The 18410-nt window shown below is 39.2% G+C and overlaps 1 protein-coding gene across 1 annotated transcript in view; it reads left to right on the top strand.

The window, feature by feature from the left end:
- Positions 1-18410, top strand: part of PSPC1 (paraspeckle component 1) — an 85822-nt gene that overhangs the window by 60840 nt on the left and 6572 nt on the right. The gene's annotated exons all lie outside the window — the stretch shown is intronic.

Raw genomic sequence — 18410 nt, 5'->3', positions numbered from 1 at the left:
AAGGGCAGTAATTTTCAAATAATACATAATAAACACTAGGGGCATTTTATGTTATTTATTTTTAAATTTTTCAAAATGTATTTGAAAGACTGTTGGGAAAAGAGGAAGAGATAGAGATTGGTCTTTGTGTGCTGTTTGCTCCCCAAATGACCTCAGATGCCTGGGGTGGGCTAGGACAAAGCTGGGAGCCAACGACTCCATCCAGGTGTTCCACTTAGGTGGCAGGGCCCAAGTAGTTTTGTGATCATCTGCTGTCTTCCCATGCCCATTAGCAGGAATCTGGATTGAAAGTAGCTGAGACTTGAACTGGCAGTCTGATATGGGGTGCAGTGTTGAAAGTGGTGGCTTAACCTACTGAACCACAACACTGGTCCCTCAAGGAACTTTTTCAAAATGTTGTGAGTTTCTTGGTCTTATACCTAGAAATTGATTTTCCTTGTGTTCAGAGTAATTTCTTATATGTGTTGTCCTTTGATTGTATATTTTGCTAAATGCAGTAATTACTAGCCTTGCAATACATTTGTGGAACTTACAGGAAAGGGCCTGAGTCCACTGTATTTTTCTAAAACTAAAAAAATTTAACTTTATTATAGAGACATGTGTGTGCATACACACACACACACTCGTACACTCAGAATGCTCAAATTTACTGCTTGTACTTCTCAAATGCCCAAAGTAACTCAGACCAGAGCCAGGAGTTGGTAACTCAATCTAGGTCTCCCTTGTAGGCAGCAGGAACCTAATTACTTACTTGTGCCATCATTTCGGTCTCCTGGGATCTGCATTAGCAGGAAACTAGAGCACATAGCTGGATCCAGGATTGAAAAGCGACTGACCCTGTGTCAAAATGAAAATAATAGTCGTCCATGTTTTTAGGGGTCTTGGAAATATGAATAGAAGACAAGCTTGGTATGTTTCAGCATGTGGTGAAAGTCACACAGAACACAATTTAAATAGCACAGCACTAATAGGGTGCTGTGGAATTTGTGTATGGCAATTTTGATTTGGGCTTTCAGACTATACATATGCAGGGGATATGGTCTCAAGTGGTAACATTAAATTTTGGTCTTTTAATTACTTCATTTTAAACCAGAGGTGGATGGACTAGAGTAGTTCCAGCTCAATCTGAAAATTGCTTGTTTTTGTAAATAAAATTGTATTGCAACACAGCTCTTTGTTTTTGCTTGTGTATGGCTGATTTGTCCTACAGAGGCTAAATTGAGTATCTGTGACAGAACTGTATGATCAGGAAGCCTAGAGTATTTACTATGGGGCTCTTTACCCAGTATGTTTCCTCTAATTCCTGATTTGGAGCCAGTCTGAGAGTTGGGGGTAGTCTGTAAACAGTGGCTTGTTAACCAAACTCAGTGGTGTTTTTAAGTTGTAATGCAAATTTATTAACTTATATGTTCTTTTCCAGTGTTTATAGAAGGCTTTCTGAGCACAGCACGTCATACACTAAATGCAAGGTTCCTGACGAATTCAAATTAGTGACCAGAAGTTTGATTGGTAGTCATGGTTATAAATCAGAGGAAAAGTTACGGGGAGAACTGGTAAAGAATTACTGCCTCACACTGATTTCTTGGAGTTGGCAAATCTTTTTAGTTTTAGTCAATAGAAGTGTAAAGCATTATTTTTTCAATTGTTAACCCCTTTTTGATGTGCATTGTCAAATTTGGCCTGTTATTTAACCAGCCACTTCTTTATGTCATTCTCTTTTTCTGCTTCTTGTATGGACATTTAAAAAATTTATTATTATTATTATTATTATTATTAATTGACACCTAATGTGTCATATTCAAAATTCCAAACAGAAATTCTGGTCAGTAGTGAAAAGTTCAGTAATTGGTATGGGCAGGGAGAAATGACCTTATTGTCAATAAATGAATGAATGTGTAGTTATGATACAAATTTATTTTCTAAATCATTTGTGAGTTTTGAGAAAAATTACTGTTTGATAGTTTCCACATGGCTATTGCTTCTCTTTCTACAAACCTCTAACAAGTAATTTGATTGTGTTGTACGTTTTTTTTGAGGGAGGTAGGTATGCGGGGGTGCTATGTAAATACTTGAGGCATTCAAACAAGACATAATTTACAAAGGATTTTTATGGCCTCTTCATAATCCTATGGCAGTAAAAAAATAATTATTTGCTATAGGATTTGTTGTTAGATTTAGGTTTGGCCTGCTGGGCAGGTTATCTGTTGCTGGTATAATGGTGGCCCAATCCCAGTGGTTTGGACATATTAGTAAAATCAGAAAAGGATAATAATTTTAGTATGGAAGTGATTTCCTATATAATGTTCTGGTTGTGACCAGATTTGGTTGCCAAATAGTTTTCATTTATTTTTTCGCTAAAATAATTTAATTGGTTATTACAAATCATTGACTTTTCTGAATGCTTAGATGATTTTCATAACTTGACCTAGATTTTTTTCAATTTAAAGATATATTTATTTATTTGAAATGAAGAGTTTCAGAGAAAAGGGGGAAATAGAGATATCTTCCATTCATTGGTTCACCACCCACATATCCCCATTGGCCAGGGTGGGGCCGAGCTAAAACCAGGAGCCTAGAACAAACTCCATCTGGGTGGTGGGTGGCAGGAGCCCAAGTACTGGCGCTGTCTTCTGCTTTCTCAGATACATTAGTGGGAAGCTGGACTGCAAGTGAAGCAGCCAATATTTGAACTGTGCTCTTTTGGGATACTGTTGGCTCAGGCTGCAGTTTAAATTGTTAATGCGCAGTGCTGGCTGCCAGCTTACACTTTTGTAGTCCAGTAGAAACAAAGAGATTATATTGTTTATACATACACTTGGAAATAGTCTTTAGGATTTTAATGAATTGGGATATTTGTGTTCAAAGTATTTGAGTCACTTATACTCTACACATACTTTATCAGAGGACACTTTATTGTACTTGGTTATTTCTATGTCATATTTGATGACTCTAGTATTTTATTGTCTTCTTTAGAATTTCAGAAATGTTTCCTCATCTCTTTTGTCCCCTCTCTGTCCCCTTTGGAGAAAATCTATGCAGGAAGTGTTTATAGATTATCTTCTCTGAATCCTTGCTCCAGTTATAATCTTTTCTTTTTTGAATATAATTATTTTATTAAGTAGTTAAAAAGTTATGCTCTAATTATTTTCTGACTTTCTTGTCTACTTAGGTTACTCTCTGAGGTTTTTTGAGGTCTACAGCTTTATACTTATAATATTATAGTTACTTAGATGTAAAATGAGAGAAATTGTTTTTCAAATGCCAGTGCAACTCAGTTATAGTATTCAGTGTACTTTATGGGCTGCCACACCTTGGTGTTTTACTGAATACTGATATTTCAGATGTTAAATATGTCATTTTGGAAAACAAGTGGCATTGAGGTGCAACTACTGATTTATTTTTAAAGACTTCATAATGGAACACAAAATGAAGAGTCAATCTTAAAAACCAAAGATTACTGTCAAATAACAATATTTTTGTGCTTGGTTTTCAGCACACCTAACTTTTCAGTATGCGGATCCTACTTGAATATTCCTTCAGAGTGTTAGTCTTACAGGAAGACTTGGAGGTTTCATTTTAGGAAGAAAAAAAGTTGCTCCTTTTTTCCTGTGTTCAAAACATAGTACTGAACGCCGTAGAGGATACAGAGGATGTTAGAGGATTTTAGATGTAGAGTATAGATAAAGAACATTAAGAGATAACAGATAAAATATTCTGAGAGTTTGGAGAAAGAAATTCTCTACTGAGGAATGCTAAGTGTCCTATTGAATAATCCTGTCATTATTGTGGAATCTATTTTGTTTTTATTTTAAACTGATATTAGCTTATTACTCTGCTGTGTTGTAGGTATAACATGTCTTTTCATTTGAAATGGTAAGTTCTGGTACTTTTTGGTTTAGAATGATAAAACCTTACTTTTAGCTAATGGGCTTTCTTAGAGGAGAATCAAGATTGGCAAGTAGAGGTGATTAAAGTACACATGTTTTTTGAATTACTTAATGTGTTTGATACGATTAATGAGAATTTGGTTTAATTATTAGTTTGAATGAGTAAAATGTCCTAAGAAAGCATACAAGGTTTGTTCATTCTCTTTTGTCACTTGTTTCTTGTATTTTTGGAGCCATCCAATAGGAGTTGTTTATATGATGAATTTATTAAAAGTTTTTTTTTTTTTTTTAAAGGTCAGTGAGTACCTAATGTCTTCTATACTCCATATTAGGGCATGACACTCTGTTGTATGACTTGAAATGTCAAAGTATTATGTGTAAGCCAGAGAAATGAGAATATCAGTATCCATGTTCAGTATCAGTGGTAGGGCATAGGAATTCAAGTTTTAAGCATGCTCTGCTGATGAAATGCATTTATTTTAGACTGTTGCTAATTATTACAATTACAGATGTTCAAAGGCTTTTTAAAATTTGAGATAATTGAAAATATATGAATAACTTCTTCTTTATCTTGTTACCTTCTACTATACCGTATATCACATTGAAATCCTAGCTTTTCTGGTTATAAACTCAGACATATTTTGCATAAATTAACTTTTGTTTACCATTCCATTGCATTTTGTAAATTCTGATTTTAAACGATTTATCATTGTTACAGTAGCTTCTTTTTAAATTTGCCTTTTAAGTTGCCTTTTTTTTTTTTTTTTAAATGTGAGTGAGACAGATAGAGCTTCCATTTACTGGTTTACTCATGAAATACCTAAAATGGCTAGGTCAGGGCTTGGGCCATAGCCAATACCTAGGAACTCAATCTAGGTCTCCCCTTTGGATGGTATGAACCCAGATACTTGAGCTGTGACTCCTGCTTCCCAGGATCTGCATCAGTGGAAAGGTGGAATCAGGAGACGGAGCAAGGAGTTCAAACCAGATACTGTGATGTGGGACATGGGCATCCTGTTTAACTGCTAGGCCGAACACCTACCCCTATAATTACAAATTTTAAATAACTGATTTTTATTTTGGTACCACTTAAATGTTTTAAAAATTGCTACTTATTGAATCTGTAGCTTTGAGTTAGCCATGTAGAGAAATTACATAATTTCTCAAAATTTCAAAGCCTCTGGTAAACTGTTGATGATTATGTAATGGCTAATATCACAATCAGAAAAGCATATTTTCCTCTATGAAATATGTACTTAATTGAATATACATTGAACCTTATATGCTTTGTTTTCTTTTTCCACTGCTTTCTACTGTTGATGGGACCAATTTGGAATTGCTTCTTGTGCAGTTTGTATTTGTCCCTTTGTCTCATCTTTCATACTTTCATGAAGCTAGCTTGTTGTTATAAGTTGTTTACTTTGATAAGGAAATATTTCATAAGAAAGAAATTTGGATAACAAAATGCAAATAGTTCACCAGTATTATGCGAGCTTTTGTTAGATTCTTTTAATAGTATTGTTTTTTTTGTAGCTAATACCATTGTTCATTTTTAGGAGCTTTGTGTAAAAGAGCTAAATTTGAAGAATAATTAAATAATGCCAATCAATTTTAGGTTTTCAAAACATTTTTTATAGTGGTTTGCCATGAAGTTGGAAATGATAATTTTTTTAAAGCTTTATTTATTTGAAAGGCAGAGAGTTACAGAGAAGGAGAGAGAGACAGAGACCTTTCATCTGATGATTTACTTCCCAAATGATTATAACGGCCAAGACTGTGCCAGGCCTGAAACCAGAAGCCCAGAACTCCATCTGGTTTTCCACATGGCACTTGGACCATCTTCCATTGGTTTCCCAGGTGTAGTAGCAGGGAGCTAGATCAGAAGTGGAACAGTAAATTAGGACTCAGACTGGCACTCATAGGGATGATGACATTACAGATGGCAGCATAACCTGCTGTATCACAATGCCAGCCTCAAAAATGATAATCTTAAGAATGTCCTCTGGTATATACATTAAAAGTTAAATTCTCAGCTTATTTAAAAAATAAATTAAAAAGTATTTATTTGAAAGTCATATGTGGCTGGTGCTGTGGCACAGTGGGTTAACGCCCTGGCCTGAAGCACCTGCATCCCATGTGGGCGCCGGTTCGGGTCCCGACTGCTCCGCTTCCTATCCAGCTCTCTGCTATGGCCTGAGAAAGCAGTGAATGGCCCAGTCCTTGGGCCCCTGCACTCACGTGGGGGACCTGGAGGAGGCACTTGGCTCCTGGCTTCAGATTGACACATCTCCATCTGTTGGAGCCAGTGGGCCGTCGGATGGAAGACCTCTCTCTCTGTGCAGCTCTGACTTTCAAAGAAATAAATAAATCTTTAAAAAAAAAAAAAAAGGGCCGGCACCGTGGCTCCACAGGCTAATCCTCCGCCTTGCAGCGCTGGCACACCAGGTTCTAGTCCCAGTCGGGGCACCAGATTCTGTCCTGGTTGCCCCTCTTCAAGGCCAGCTCTCTGCTATGGCCTGGGAGTGCATTGGAGGATGGCCCAAGTGCTTGGGCCCTACACCCCATGGGAGACCAGGATAAGCACCTGGCTGCTGCCTTTGGATCAGCGCGGTATGCTGGCCGCAGCACGCCAGCCGTGTTAGCCATTGGAGGGTGAACCAACGGCAAAGGAAGACCTTTTTCTCTGTCTCTCTCTCTCACTATCCACTCTGCCTGTCCAAAAAAAAAAAAAAAAAAAGTCATGGTAGAGGGAGAAACTGAGAAACATAAAACGTTGATATAAAATATGTTGCCTTCTGTCTCTTCATGTATTACAGATTATATGTAGTAACATTTAATTCAGTGTTACTCAAAGCCAGCCCATCTTTTAAAACAACCATTAATTATATTACTCTGTTGAATTTGATAATATGTCAGAATAAGCTGTTCATTTAGACCTTAAGAATACATTAGTTGGATGAACTTGGTTTAAGAACATGTCTTAAAAGTTAATGAACACACTGAGTCTTGCTATTTCTATTTGTTGCTTCTATTACAGATCAATATTAAATAAGGAACAACTTTTTTTTTTTAAAAAAAAAGATATCATTTATTTATTTGAAAGTCAGAGTTAAAAAGAGAAGGAGAGGCAGAGACAGAGGTCTTTCATCCTCTGGTTCATTCCCCGGTTTGCTGCTACAGACGGAAATGTGCCAGTCTGAAGCCAGGAGCCAAGCACCTCCTCAGGGTCCCCCATGCAGTTGCAGGGGCCCAAGGACTTGGGCCGTCTTTTACTGCTTTCTCAGGCCATAGCAGAGAGCTGGATAGGAAGCGGAGCAGTCGGGACCCGAACCGGCACCCACATGGGATGCTGGTGCTTCAGGCCAGGGTGTTAACCCACTGTGCCACAGCAGAGAGCTTGATCAGAGGTGGAGCAGCCGGGACTTGAACTAGCGCCCATATAGAATGCCAGCACTGCAGGCAGTGGCTTTATCAGCTATGCCACAGCACTGGCACCCCTTTTGCACTTTTTTTTGACAGGCAGAGTGGACAGTGAGAGAGAGAGAGAGACAGAGAGAAAGGTCTTCCTTTGCCGTTGGTTCACCCTCCAATGGCTGCCGCGGTTGGCGTGCTGCGACTGGCGCACCGCGCTGATCTGAAGGCAGGAGCCAGGTGCTTCTCCTGGTCTCCCATGCGGGTGCAGGGCCCAAGGACTTGGGCCATCCTCCACTGCACTCCCTGGCCAAAGCAGAGAGCTGGCCTGGAAGAGGGGCAACCGGGACAGGATCGGTGCCCTGACCGGGACTAGAACCCGGTGTGCTGGTGCCGCAAGGCGGAGGATTAGCCTAGTGAGCCGCAGCGCCGGCTGCACTTTTTTTTTTTTTTTTTTTTTTTTTTGATAGGCAGAGTGGACAGTGAGAGAGAGAGAGAAAGGTCTTCCTTTTCCGTTGGTTCACCCCCCTGTGGCCGCTGCAGCCGGTGCGGTGCTTCCTCCTGGTCTCCCATGCGGGTGCAGGCCCAAGCACTTGTGCCATCCTCCACTGCACTCCCGGGCCACAGCAGACAGCTGGACTGGAAGAGGAGCAACCGGAACAGAAGCCGGTGCCCCAGGTGCCCCAACCGGGACTAGAACCTGGGGTGCCGGCGCTTTAGGCAGAGGATTAGCCTATTGAGCCATGGCGCAGGCCCCCCTTTTGTACTTCTTAAAGGTCCCAGACTGCCCTCACTGAGCAGGTCCATAGTTTTTTGAGGACACTAGTCTGCTACCCTCCTTGTCCATCAGTTGATTGAATTTTATGTGATACTGGCACTCTAGGCGGTGGCTTTACCTGCTTCGCCAGAGCACTGGCCCCGGGAACAACTTTTTAATTTCATTATTGAACTTTGCAGGAAAAACTAAACTATGGTTGATTTACTAAGTTTTTTCCAAAAAGTTTAATTTGTTTAAAAAGAGTTTAGATTTACATGAAAGTTAAGAAGAAGGTACAGAGACTAGCTTGTTTATCATTGTTTTCACATAGGCACAACTTTCCCCACTATTAAAATCATACTCTGGAGTGGCATATATTTGTTAACAATCAGTAAACCTACGTAGTACACAATAAGCTTCCTGTGTAGTCGTATACATCCTGAAGCTTTTGACAATATTTTCACTCTTCTGAAACATCTTTTTGTTTCTGCTTATTTTTCCTTCCCTCTAACCCATGGAAACTATTCATTCTTTTCTGTTTTCATTTTTTTGCCTTTTCCAGAATGTCATACAGTTAGAATGGACACTGTATTTGTTTCAGTTTGGCATCTTCTACTTAGTAATATGCATTTATTTTTCGTTCGTGTCTTTTCATGGGTTGACAACTCATTTCTTTTTAGCTTTGAATAGTACCTGTTGTCTTGGATGTACTGTGGTTTATCTGTTCCAGTAAAGGACATACTGGTTCCTCCAAGTTTTAGCAGTTGTGAATAAAGCTGCTTTAAACATTCATGTGGAGGTTTCTGGATGGATAGAAATTTTCAACTCGTTTTGGTAACAGCAAGGAACCTTATTGCTGGATCTTGTGGTAAGAGTGTGCTGAGTTTTATAAGGAACTGCCAAACTCTCTCCCAAAATGGCTGTACATTTGCATATCCTCTATTGTTGAATGAGCGTCTCTGTTGCTCAACATCCTTGTAAAGCATTTGGTGTGATCAGTGATTGGATTTTGACTATTCTAACATGTGTGTAGTTCTGTATTGATTTTTAAATTTGTAATTCCCTATTCAATGTAATGATATTAAAGTTTATTTTAACAGTTGGAAAACCGAAGGAAGTTTTTCTCAGATATTTGTGTGAAGATATTTTGGAATTCATCTATTCAAACTGAGGGACAAACTCTAGGTTTTGCTAGAGTTTCTGCTTAATGTATATCAAAAGATTGTCATTTTTTTATTTTTCCTTCCTTATCATCTTTTAGCATTTATTTAATTTTGTGAATTGAAAATGTTACGTTTCCCAAGCTTTTTCTTTTAAAAATATTAAATTTACTTTCCTCCAAAAAAAAAAAATTAAAGATTAGTTTACGGATGCATACCCTTCAGTAACCTAACACTTTTTTTGATGGGTGAATACTTTGTTTCCAAAGAGACAACCTGGAGAAATTTTATGCCCATTTTTTAGATATTTAATGTAATTGTTACTCCATTCTTCATGTATAAATATGTTGTGTTAGCTAGTAATTTCTGGATGCTAACAGTTTTTATTTTATTTTTTTTTTATTTTTATTTTTTCACAGGCGGAGTGGACAGTGAGAGAGAGACAGAGAGAAAGGTCTTCCTTTTGCCATTGGTTCACCCTCCAATGGCCGCCACGGTAGCGCGCTGCAGCCGGCGCACCGGGCTGATCCGATGGAAGGAGCCAGGTGTTTATCCTGGTCTCCCATGGGGTGCAGGGCCCAAGGGCTTGGGCCATCCTCCACTGCACTCCCTGGCCACAGCAGAGAGCTGGCCTGGAAGAGGGGCAACCGGGACAGGATCGGTGCCCCGACCGGGACTAGAACCCGGTGTGCCGGCGCCGCAAGGCGGAGGATTAGCCTAGTGAGCAACGGCGCCGGCCAACAGTTTTTACTAAAGAACATTTCTCATAAAGATTTGATTTCCTTTTATGAAGATTTTTGTTGTCAAGGAAGAGAGAAAAGAATTCTATTTGCTAACTGAAATATTATCAAGTATTAAGTATTGATTAGGAAATTTATTTTTAAGAATATTTAATGATAAAAAGTTAAATATTCAGACTAACCAGAATTTACTATGCATTTTCCTGAAGAAAAAAAAAAACACTTTTTTTTTTTTAACTTTTATTTACTTAAAAAAATGGGATGACACAGAGAAAAATCTTCTATCCACTTGTTCATTTACCAAATGGGATCAACAGCCAGGCCTGAGCCAGGCCAAATACAGTAGTCGAAACTCCATCTGGGTCTCCCACGTGGTTTTCGGGGACTGTAGTGCTTGTCTCATTATCTGCTGCTTCCCAAACCTATTAAAAGGGAGCTAGGTTGGAAGTGGAGCATGTGGAACAGAGCAGTGACTTAATTTGCTATACCACAACATTCTGTCTTTAGAATTAATTACATATATTTTTAGTGGATTTAAATGTTCTATTATTTTATATAATTTTATTCTATTTAAATTTTTTTTTTCAAGATCTATTTATTTACTTGAAACATAGAGTTAGAGAAGGAGGAAGAAGGAGAGACAGAGAAAGAGGTCTTCCATCTACTTGTCCACTCCCCAAATCACTGAAGCAGCCAGGTCTGGGCCAGGCCATAGCCAGGAGCCAGGAGCTTCTTTCAGTTTTCATGTGTATGCAGGGCCCCAAGCCCTTGGACTATCTTCCTCTGCTTTTCCAGGCACATTAGTAGGTAGTCGGACGAGAAGTAGAGCAGCTGGGACTCTAACCAGAGCACATACGGGATGCTGGCATTGCAGGTTGCAGCTTTACCCTCTACGCCACCATGCCGGCCCCATGTAATTTTCTTTTTTTTTTTGACAGGCAGAGTGGACAGTGACAGAGAGAGACAGAGAGAAAGGTCTTCCTTTTGCCGTTGGTTCACCCTCCAATGGCCGCCGCGGCTGGCGCGCTGCGGCCGGCGCACCACGCTGATCCGATGGCAGGAGCCAGGTGCTTCTCCTGGTCTCCCATGGGGTGCAGGACCCAAGCACTTGGGCCATCCTCCACTGCACTCCCTGGCCACAGCAGAGAGCTGGCCTGGAAGAGGGGCAACCGGGACAGGATCGGTGCCCCGACCGGGACTAGAACCCGGTGTGCCGGCGCCGCAAGGCGGAGGATTAGCCTAGTGAGCCACGGCGCCGGCCTCCATGTAATTTTCTTTTTTTAAGACATGGAAACTTGTTTAGGCACATGGAGATGCCTAAATAAACCTTGGGTTTTTCTTAAGAGATAAACATGAAAGATCTTTACGAATAAAAAATATTGGTTATGGTTGTTAAAGCTACAGTCACTCAAATAAGAATTTTTGTTGATCAAAATGAAGATGTATCTTGCCATTGAAAATGAACTATTCTTCCAGTTGATAAAGTTTAAGGCAGTGTTTCATTACTGCAGTAAATTTCAAGATTTAGGCATTGGCATTGTACTTAATTAATGCAACAATTGTTGCATTTCCTGAGTACCATGTAATTCCTTTAATTAGGTTATTTTAAAAACCACATTACAGTTTCTTTAAGATCACAAATTGATAGCTTCTTAAGTATTGAATATATTAAAGGAAGAATAGCCATTTTCTACAGAATGTCAAATACTGGAATGGAATAATTTCTCAACTTTGAGGATATTGATTTGCTGATTTTAAATTAGCAGATTTTTTTGGTGTTTTATGAAAGAATAGAACTTTACTTTTGTTTTTTTAAAAATCATTTTTATTCATTTTAAAGACAGAGTTACGGAGAGAGCTCTTCCATTCTACTGGCTCACTCCTCAAATGACTGCAATGGCCAGAGCTGAACTGATCCAAAGCCAGGAGCTAGGAGCTTCCTCCAGGTCTCCCATGCAGATGCAGGGGCCCAAGTACCTGGACCATCCTCTACTGCTTTCCCAGGCTGTAGCAGAGAGCTGGATCAGAAGAGGAGGAGCTGAGACTTGAACCGGCGCCCATATAGGATTCCGGCGCCGCAGGCTCGGGCTTTAACCCACTGCGCGGCAAGCCAACCCTATTTTTTTTTTTTTTAAGATTTGTTTATTTGAATGTCAGAGTTAGAGAGAGAAGGAGAGGCACAGAGAGAGAGAAAGAGGTCTTCTATTCTCTGGTTCACTCACTAATTGGCCGCAATAGCCAGAGCCGCACTGATCAGGAGCCAGGAGCTTCTTCCGGGTGTAGAGGCCCAAGGACTTGGGTCTTCTACTGCTTTCCCAGCTGGATTGGAAGTAGAGCAACCGGGACTCGAACCGGTGTCCATATGGGATGCTGGCACTGCCGGCGGTGGATTGACTCGCTATGCCATAGCACCAGCCCCAGAAGTTTTTATTTCTTTAAGGATTTATTTATGGAAGTCAGAGGGAGAGGCAGAGAGAGCAAGGGAGTGAGGAGGATCTTCCATCCATTGGTTCACCCCCCAGATTGCCACAATGGCCAGGACTGGGTCAGGAGCTTCATCTGGGTCTCCCATGTAGGTGGCTGGGGCCCAGATGCTTTCTCCAGGTCTTTAGAGAGCTGGGTTGGAAGTGGAATAATTGGGTTGTGAACCGTCCCACATACAGGATGCTGACATTTTAGGTGGCAGCTTTACCTGCTATACCACAAATGCTGGTCCCAAGTAAGGATAGTAGGACGTTAAAAATAATAGTTTGTAAACGTTTTGGCATTAAAAAATTATTGAAGACTCCAATCAGCTTCTGTTTAGGTTATATTTATCATGTTACAAATTGAAACATTTTAAAGAAAATAGTTTCTTAGAGGGAAGAGTAGCCTCTGCAGTTTTGCAAGTGTTTTAAATGTTTTTAGTGTAGTGAGAAGAAAAGGATTATGTTTTGCAAATCTGTTTAATGCTGTATGGAAAATAGTTGGTTTTCCATATTTCCTTCTGTGTTCACCTATGCAAAAGGGTCGGGATTAAAATATATGAAGAAAATCTGACTTTATACAGTTAATAAGTAAGGCAAGGACTATATTAATAACTTTTTTCGATTACTGGATACTTTGACAGTGTGGTAACATTTCATTGATGATGTCTTAAAAGTACTCGCATAAAAATGAATTGGTCTGTTTTTAGCTTTGAATCTTTTTCCTATAATGATTTTGTAATATGTACTGATTATCAAAAAAATACAGATTCATTGATTTATTGAGATAGTCCAAATGTTACTGTTTTGTACTAAAGAATCTGCATTTCTCTTTAACTATGTCTTTCAAATAAATAGGTCTTTTTCAGAAAAATAATTTAAATTTTTAGTACCAATCTCATTAGAAAATACCCACCAAAAAATCATAGCAGTAATAAACTTAGTCAGAAAGCAGTTTCTCAAGTAAAAATCTTGTTCTGTGAAAAGAGTCACTTAATGAAGATGCATCCCAATCACCGGAATTCTGTTTTCCTCTCTCTGTCTCTTCTTTGCCTCCGCCACCCTCCCCGGTTTATGTGTTGATTCACTCCCCAAATGAGCCCAACAGCTGGGGCCTGACCACGAAGAATACAGGAGCCAGGAACTTCATCTGGGTCTCCCATATTGGTGGCAGAGACTCAAGTAACTTAAGCCTTCTGCTGCTGCTTGCCAGGAGCATTAGCAGGGAGGCAGATGGTTAGCGGAGTAGCCAAAATGGTGACTGGCATCAGCAATATGTGGCTTTAACATCTGTTCTACAATGCCCAACTAATAAATACAAATGCTTAATTTGTAGTTTAATGCATGTGATAAATACAATGGTCGCTAATAATAATTGAGTATAAATGCCTTGATTTGTGATAAAACATCTGGAGTTTTGCCAACTGTTGCTTTTATACTATTGAATGTAGTCTATATTGAGAGTGACAGGTCTCATAAGATCATGGTATTACAACTATGTCTGAGTTTATAAAACATGGAATGGTTTTTACTTTGTGTGTTTGCTGAAAGAATCTTTACTACTAAATGAACTGCACTTTGAGAACTCCTGTTTCATGTTACATGGATATGGTTTGTTGTGTAGTTCTAGGAATCAGCCATACTTTGCTTTTTTGAGGGTCATCTTTTAATTTAGCTACTCCTGAATTGTAATCATTCTTTTCTTTCTTTTTTTCAAAGATTTATTTATTTATTTGAAAGTCAGAGGTACACAGAGAGAGAGAGAGTGAGAGAAAGAAAGAGAGGTTTTCCATCTGATGGTTCACTTCCCAATTGGCCTCAATGGCCGGAACTGCGCCGATTCGAATCCAGGAGCCGGGAGCTTCTTCCTGGTCTCCCACGCAGGTGCAGGGGCTCAAGGACTTGGGCCATCTTGTACTGCTTTCCCAGGCCACAGCAAAGAGCTGGATCGGAAATGGAGCAGCTGGGTCTTGAACTGGCACCCATGTGGAATGCCAGAGAGCTGGATTGGAAGTGGAGGAGCCATGACTTGAACAGGTGCCCATATAGGATGCTGTTGCTGTAGAACAGGGGTTTAACCTGCTGAGCCACAGCACCAGCCCCAAAATTTTAGGTTTTATTAAGCCTTTACTCTTGGAATTCTTTATTTAATTAATTAATTTATTTGAGAGGTAGAGTTACAGACAGAAAGATGGAGAGATGGAGAGAAAGGTCTTCATCTGCTGGTTCAATTCCCATGTGCTGCAGTGGCTGGGGCTGTGCCAATCCGGAGCCAGGAACCACGATGCCAGGAGCTTATTCCTGGTCTCCCACGTGGGTGCAGGGGTCCAATCACTTGAGCCACTGCTTTCCCAGGCCAAAGCACAGAGCCTGATTGGAAGTGGAGCAGGCGGTGGCTTAGCCTACTGCGCCAGAGTGCTGTCCCTTGGGATTCTTAAGAAGGCACCTTGTGAAGGTAGAAGTTTTATGAACTCTAGCAGAATTTTACAGGCCAATTCAACCACTTGGTATTTATGACCTTGATTTAGGTTGTGTAGTAACTCTTTACCTTGGTTTTATCATCTTTTTTTTTTTTTTTTTTTAAGATTTATTTATTTGAAAGGCAGAGAGAGAGAGACAAATGCACTGAGGCTTATGTATAGTGCTTTGTGGTTGGGCATACAGCTGGACTAAATTTTGTAATTGTTTTTAATGATGCTTTTTTTTTTGACAGGCAGAGTGGATAGTGAGAGAGAGGGAGAGAAAGGTCTTCCTTTTTGCCATTGGTTCACCCTCCAATGGCAGCTGCGGCCGGCGCATCTCGCTGATCCGAAGCCAGGAGCCAGGTGCTTCTCCTGGTCTCCCATGGGGTGCAGGGCCCAAGCACTTGGGCCATCCTCCACTGCCTTCCCGGGCCATAGCAGAGAGCTGGCCTGGAAGAGGGGCAACCGGGTTAGAATCCGGCGCCCCAACCGGGACTAGAACCCGGTATGCCGGCACCGCAAGGCAGAGTATTAGCCTGTTAAGCCACGGCGCCGGCCCTGATGCTTCATTATTAAAATAAGAAATAACTGCCTTAATTTTAGTTTGCAGAATCACCTTAAATATAATCTCTGCCTTTTACATTTTACTAGAAGTCTGTAGCCATGGATTTCTAGAAAGTAACTGCAACTGAAAACCTTGCCAGGAAGGTTGAAACTTGTTTTGCTTCTAAAATAGTAATCCTTCTAAAATCATAATCTGTTATCAAGTAATACTCTTTTTCATTAAGAGTAAAATTGTGTGAAATGGTAATTTTTGTTAACTGTTAACAATGCTAAATCTGCATATATTTAGGGGAAGTGCTATCTACAACATGAATTAATATTTTAATATATTGATTAGGGTATGCTAGCATGGAATAATCTTAAGACATCTGATTATTGCATCTAATGAAATACATTTTTTCCTCAAACCAGTTTATAATATAGCAGCATAAGGGAAATGTTCACCCCCTTTGTTCCACTTAAAATGGTAATATGTTATAAGTGTCCCATAAAATTCTCTTAATGATGAAAATGGATTTATTAAATAATAAAGGAAAGCAATTAACTTTGTGATTAATGAAAGTAAATGTTGTTAACCCCGAAAATAATACAATGTGATAAGAAAGATTGTTTATGTCTCTTTGCTATGCTAGTGAATCATAGGCCTGTAGTTAGGGTCATTAGAACTCATAAGGAGTATTTCAAAATTGACATCTCCAATAGTGAGGATACAGTAATTACCTTCTATTAGTGTTAGACATTGCATTCCTAACCCTTTGTATTGAAGACAAATCCAAAAGTAATAATTAAACCTTTGTCCATCTAAAAAGTCAAGATCATAAAATCTATGTTTTACTTTATTGTGCTGAAATATAACTATTTCCTCTGTTATTTCCTTTGTTATTACCCTAGAAGATTTTTGGGTGTGCCAGAGCATTTTGGCTTTTAAGTAGTGAGAAGCTGAAGCTTGGTTTGGTTTATTGCGAGTTATGATGAAAGTTAAAGCTTTCTTCCATAAGTGCTTCATTGGTAATTTTATCTTATAATTTAGCTTGATTTGTAGATCAATGATACCATCCATTAATAGCCAGAGTTTAATGAAGAGAGAAGTTCAATTTTAAAAACTTTAAAGAATAGATTTTAGAACTTTTATTTTACAGAAAGAGATCTCCCAACTGCTATTTACTTCCTGGATACTCAAAACAGCCAAGGCTGGGCCAGGCTGAAGCCGGGAACCAGGAACTCAGTCTGGGTCTCCCGCATGGGTGGCTGGGACCTAGCCATTTGAGCCATCACTTCTTTTTTTAAAATTTATTTATTTGAAAAGCAGAGTTACAGAGACAGGCAGAGGCAGAAACACACAGAGATAGAGTTCTTCCGTCTGCTGGTTCACTTCAGAACTTACTACAATGGCTGTTGCTGCACCAGTCCAAAGCCAGGAGCCTGGAGATTCTTCTGGGTCTCCCACGCAGATGCAGGGGTTCAAGCACTTGGGCCATCTTTCACTGCTTTCCTAGGCCATAGCAGAGAGCTAGATTGGAAGTGGAGCAGCTGAGACTCAAATGGCGGTCCTATGAGATGCCGGCACCACAGGTGGCTGCTTTACCCCCTAAGCTGCAGCACTGGGCCCTAGCCATCACTTTGTGTGTCGCAGAGTACGTGTTCGCAGGAAGCTGTAAGTGGTACTGGAACAGGGTACCAAACTCAGGCATCCTAACGTACACTGTGGGAATGCTTCAAATGATGTCTTTAACAGTACGCCAAATGCCTGCCCCAAGCATAGGTTTTTGAAAGATTTGGCATTCTTATTTTTGAAATGTGACAGTATTTCATTTCTTCATGATGGTGTTTTTGTTATATTTTCACCAATGATTACTTTTGGGCATCTTCTATTAGATTACTTGGTTAGTTTTCTTTTGTTAAATTGAGCCACTTGCTGCTTAATGGCATTTATTGAGGGTAATTTGAAAAACGTGGAAAATGAAATTAAAATGTTTATTTGCAGAAATTTTTGGAATTCCTATATATGAAAGGTTCTTCAAAAATTCTTTAAAATATGTATCATGAATAAAGTGCATGATTTTCAAAAGTTTTTGCACATAAACTTAGCTTTAATTCCATTTTCCATGGCCCTTTTGAGAAATTCTTAGGTATTTCCATCATTCTTTTATTTCCTTTATTTCTCATTGTGTGGGTGCTTTTCACAAGTACTTTATATTATTAAATGAAATTTTAAGTGAACTTTGAGAATTTCGTAAGATTGCTGTTTTAAAAGTATAATAAATTTGCTTTCTTTAGATTTAAACATTGCCACTTTTGTCTCTGAATGCTTTTCATAATTAAGACATTTAACACATTTGTCTGAGGCTGGAAACAGTCATATCAAAGCAGTAATTACAATTTTAATATGTTCTCTTTTGTACTTTCACCTAGAGGTTTTATTGAAGTTAATTCTATGTAACATTAGTACATTACGTGTTTTTAAAGAAGCAGTTTCTGTGTTGAAATTTGAAATATTCGCAACACTTGTATAACTTTTTAGTTACAGTTAACTTCACAGTACATTCTAACAGAATTTACCAACTGTGTAACACTTTCCATTCAGGGTTTCACATAAATCTTTTGCTTAGCTAAAAAAAAGTAATGTTTTTTTTGTAGCTTCAATAACTTTTTGCAGAGTGAAGAATTCTCATGGTATATCTGTAAGCCCTGAGTGGAATAATGCTTAAGTGACAGAAATAAATGCAAGAATGAATTATAATAGTGCTAATTGTTTATAGTTTTAGTTTAGTGTCCTAAAGCTGTTTCTTTGTGTTTTATGTTTGAAGACATTTTAATATAAACATGGTAACAATCATTTCCTTTTAAAGACTTCAGTGACCTGGGAGGACAGAGTAACTCGAGTGGTGGTAATATTTAGATTTTCTTTTGCTTGTGTCCTTGATCTGTTGGAGTAAAAACATTAAACGATCTGTGGTAGATTTT

Source organism: Lepus europaeus, chromosome 6, assembly GCF_033115175.1.
Source record: "Lepus europaeus isolate LE1 chromosome 6, mLepTim1.pri, whole genome shotgun sequence".
In the NCBI taxonomy this organism is placed as follows: Eukaryota; Metazoa; Chordata; class Mammalia; order Lagomorpha; family Leporidae; genus Lepus; species Lepus europaeus.
Note: the sequence above shows the minus strand (reverse complement) of the source record. Positions and strands in the feature narration are given on the sequence as shown.